Here is a 5,000-nt window from a genome sequence, read left to right on the forward strand (position 1 = left end):
AAAGGGTAAAATATTATCGGTGTGGTATGACTGGGCACATAGTGAGTGGATGTCGTAGTAATCGTATGAATGTGATTTGTGGTAATTGTGGTAAGGATGGTCATTATGTTAGAATGTGCCAGGAACTGCGGGGTAAGTGTACTGAATGTGGTGTAGATGGGCATGTAGCTAGAGTATGTAGGAAGAAGGGATTAAGTCAGCCAGGATGTTCGGGAAACTAAGTAATATGAGGGTTCAGCCGGGTGAGTCCTCGTGTGTGTTGGGAGTGAATGTGATGCATGTTCGTGAGGGTTTATTACATGAAGATGTGATGAGAGAAAGAGTGTATGATTGCACGAGTGTGAAATGGACTTTTAATGGCGTAGAGTTGGTTGGTTTGATCGATACTGGTTGTGGTGTTAATTTAATGTTTAGGAATGCATATGATAAGGTGAAGGATGTTTGTGAATTTAGGGGGTATAAAGGTGAAGTGAAAGGTATCAGTAATTTAAGTATATCTGTGCAGGGAAAGTTACGTGAAAATGTTATGATTGGCGGGCTGATGATAGAAGATAATGATTTTTATGTGGTTGAGGGAGTAAATGACAAATATGATGTCTTGTTAGGTTATAATTTCTTGAAAAAATGTGGTATGATTGTACATCCTAGTGTAAATATGATAAAAGATGAAAGTTAAGGGTATATTTTGTGGGGAATTTTAGTTGAATGAAGATGGTAGTGTATGCATGAAGGTATGGAAAGGTGTGCCGTTAATAGCGAAAGAAGGTGTTAAATTGTCAAGAATTGCGAGTGAGGTTGTCAGTGTAAAAGTTGCATGGCCGAATAGTCTGGGAATTACCAATGGTGACAATTATGAATACGTAGTGGAAGTTCGGAAGCAAGTAATTTAGTGAAAACAAATGTGCATGAGTATGATGGTATTTTGAATTTGCAGGAGCCGAAGGTTTATGTGAGCTTGTTGCCGACTGTAATGAGGAAGAGAATACGGGGTAAACGTGAGGGTGATTGCATGGAATGTATGTATATGTTGGTCAATGTAGAGGATGAAAGGTATGTTAAATTGAGACATGTTATGGCAGGTAAGATAAAGCAGGATGACAATTGGGATTGGGAAAGTTTGAAAGAAAGAATTAATGTAGATGAGAATATAAGTGAGGGTGAAAGGGAACAATTGTATAGGATGTTAGGGGATAGATGGAGAGTTTTGAGTCGTGGTGACGAGGATTGTGGGGGGTCAAAGCTGCCTGAATTTAAGAAAGTTCTTAGTAATGATACCCCCATATATCAGTGTCCCCGACATTTTCCTCCGCCTATTGCCAGAGAAATAGAAGAGCAGTGCCAGGAGTTAGAGCAAATGGGTGTAATAGAAAGGAGTGAGAGTGCCTGGAATAGCCCCATTGTACCTGTAAGAAAGCCGGATGGAAGTTTACGTATGTATATTGATTATAGGCAGGTGAATGAAGTAACTGTTAAAAACGTTTCCCGATGAATGTAGTGTCTGACTGTGTATAAGATGCATGGTATGAAAGTTTTTACAAAGTTAGATATAGTTAGGGGCTATTACCAGATGCCTCTGGCAGAGGGGAGCAGGCCCATTACGGCATTTTCGAGTAGTAATTGTCACTATTAGTTTAGAAGATTAAGTTTTGGCCTTGCTAATGTGCCTGCTGCCTTCCAGAGGGTGATGAATGTTGTTTTGGCTGGGTTTGATTGACAAAAGATGAATGTTTTTACAGATGATATTTTGATTGCGAGTGAGACTGTTGGAGAACACATGCAGTTGCTTGAAGCAGTATTAGAACGTTTGATAGAAGTTGGTGTGAAAGTTAAGCTTGAAAAGTGTACATGGTTGGCCGGGGAGGTGGAATTTCTTGGGCATGTGGTGAGTGAATGGGGTATAAGGAAGAGTGATGAGCTTGTGAGTAAGTTGAGAAGTTGTCTAGGGTTGATTGAATTTGGTCGGAAGTTTGTCAGAGATTGTTCGGGAATAGGGAAGCCTTTGAATGAGTGGACAGGTAAGAGAAATAGTACGAGACTGAAATGGGATGAGCATATGATAGAAGCATTTGAAAAGTTGAAAGAAGAGGCCGCGAGAGACGTCACTTTGGCCTTTCCCGACTATAGTGAGCATGCACGTATGCTAGAGTTATATACGGATGCTAGTGGGATTAGTATGGGTGGTTGCTTCGTTCAAATGCAAAGAATAAATGGAGATGAACAGTTGAGAGTGATAGCGTATGTAAGTAAAGCATTTAATAAGGTTGAGCGGAAGTATTCCACGATTGAAAGGGAGTTGGCTGCGCTAAGATTTAGCGTGAAAGCATTGAAGGTATTTTTGTATGGTGTGAAATTTATTGTGCGTACCGACCATCAGCCCCTAGTGTACATGATTAGGAAAGAGTCTGTGAATGCTAGGGTTGCGAGGACGACAGAGGATTTGAATGAATTTGACTTCAAGCTAGAATATGTACCTGGGAGTAAGAACGTGATAGCAGATGCGGTGTCAAGAATGCATGGTAAGATAGAAAATAGTAGCGAGAATGATAGTAATTTTGAAAGGTTGCCGGAAGATTTAGTGGTGGTACAAAGTTTTGAAGGGGATGATATGGTGTATAAATGTATTTTGAGTGGGTTGAATAAGTTGAAATTGAAGGGTTTGAATAGGGATATACCTGCTAGTGTAGATGAGCTCAAAATGAGTGTTAGGAATGAAGTATCGAAGGGAATGACATATAGGGAGGAGGATAGTGTGCTTGAGGGTGATTTGTTATCAAAAGTATTGTTGGTAGTATGTATGTTGTATGGTGTCACTGTTTATTGGTATTTTGGGTGGAATCGTCCGATGCAGTACCGGGCAAATAAGGAGACTGAAAGGTAGTATATATTGAGGTTACAATGTAATAAGAGATGTTGCAAGTTGTTGAGTGAGAAGGAGAATTGTCCGAGTGACTTGAATCTGAGTGGTATGAGCATGGAAGATAGCGAAGATGAACATAGGTGTGAAAAGATTGATCCTATTGATAGGAGAGTAAACATTTGTATGTATGGTGTAAAAGGAAGAATGATGACGTATGTGGGTATAAATGAGAATGAATACTGTAGTTTAATTGATACAAGCATGCAAGTGTCATTAGTGAATATGTCTGTTATCAAGAAAATAGAGCGGTACAATTGGGAAGTGAAAAGGCAATGTACGAGTGTGAGAATTCATGGGATAGGTAAAGGAAGTTTGCTAGTTTGGGAAGAAGTGCGTTTGAAAGTAAAACTGGGAAGTATGGAAGAGAAACATAATTTCATTGTAATGGGAGAGAATGAGATGCCTAGTTGTTTTTTGATAGGAATTGACTTTTTAATATTGCATGATCTATCAGTTGATATTGGTAGTGGTTTGCTTCTGAATAATGGATGTGAAGTAATTGTGATAGAAGATAATAGTGTATTTATGGCGAATTTTGTTGGCATGGTTGATATTACGAGGAGTGAGGATGATCTATTGACTAAAGAGGAAGTGGAAGAAATGCAAGATGAATGTGTGGAAATTAAAAGGTTGCGTGAATGTATGTTGAATAGCATTGAGGTAGGAGAATGGCCGCCTGATTTAGAGATGCATAAGAAAGTTAATAAGAACCTTAATTGTGTGTGAGAATATTGTTTATTTTCTACATAAAGGAATGGATGAAGATATATATGTTCCTGTGCTTCCAATGCATGCAGCTGTAAGTATGTGTATATTAGTGCATGACACATATGGGCATATGAGTAAGAATAAATTGTGGGAATGCATGTGTGAGAGATTGTTTACGCCTGGGTTGAGTCATATATGTAAGGATGTAGCAACTAGGTGTGAAGATTGCCAGAAAGGGAAGTATCAGAGAGTGCATGCTAATCCGTCTGTTCTGAGATTGCGTATGAAAGAGCCATTTGAAATGTTTGTGATTGATTGCATTTCGTTGCCTGCAACTGCGAGAAGGCATGTGGGAATGATTGTTATGGTTGATCACATGAGTAAATTTACGTATGCAGTACCCATCAAGGATAAAAGGAGTGATACTGTTGCAAGAATAGTTGGTCAAGTGATGTTGCCGATGTGTGTGTAAGCCTGTGAGAATGTTAAGTGATAATGGCCCTGAGTTTTGTTGGATGGGAGTTTGAGCAGATGTTAAGAGAATGGGGTATTGAACATGTGTATTGGGATTTGTATGTTGGTAGAGCATTGTGGGCTTATAATGCAACAGTGCATAAGAGTACGGGTATGTCTCCATGTAAGTTTGTGTTAAATTTTGAAACGATAGTAAGACAGAGGTTGGGTGTGTCGAAGGATGATAGAGATGTGTGGAGGAAAGCAAATGAGAGGTTTGAAAGCTTTAAAGTTGGTGAGAGAGTGATGAAAGAAGTAATTGAAAAGGGTAAAATGAATGTAAATAAGGTGCGTGATAAATTTGAAGGTCCATATGAGGTGTTAGAAGTTGGTTAGGGTGGATTAATTTGTTTTGGGTAAGTTGTGTGTGGATGGTAGTGTGGAAAGAGTTAGGGCACACCACAACCAGTAGCGTAAATGGAAGGAGGTACCCGAGTATATCCAAGAGAATGGGATGAGTAAATTGTTGAAAAGGAACAAGTGTGAACCTAGTATGTATGAGGAATTAGGTCTAGAAGGTAAACAGTTGTTGTCAGTAGTATATATGAAAAGGAAGAATACGAGAGCATTAAGTAAGGATGAAAGAAGGGGAAATTTTATAAGTAAAAGTATGACAAGGGTGTAAATATACAAGTGAGTGTGGAAGATAAATGTATTAATACAGATGAATCATGGCTGAATATGAATGATACCTATAGTGTGTGGTTTTTCATTAGATGATGTAAAAGAAGGTATGACAAATGCGAGAATGAGAGATAGGAGAATGATAAGTAGTAAGAATGAATCTTTTATTAAAGTAGAAAATGGTTTTGATGAAATGGATGAATTGCTGACGGAAATAAGTCAAATTTTAGGGCCAGAT

The sequence above is a fragment of the Palaemon carinicauda genome, chromosome 15 (assembly GCF_036898095.1).
Source record: "Palaemon carinicauda isolate YSFRI2023 chromosome 15, ASM3689809v2, whole genome shotgun sequence".
Lineage (NCBI taxonomy): Eukaryota > Metazoa > Arthropoda > Malacostraca > Decapoda > Palaemonidae > Palaemon > Palaemon carinicauda.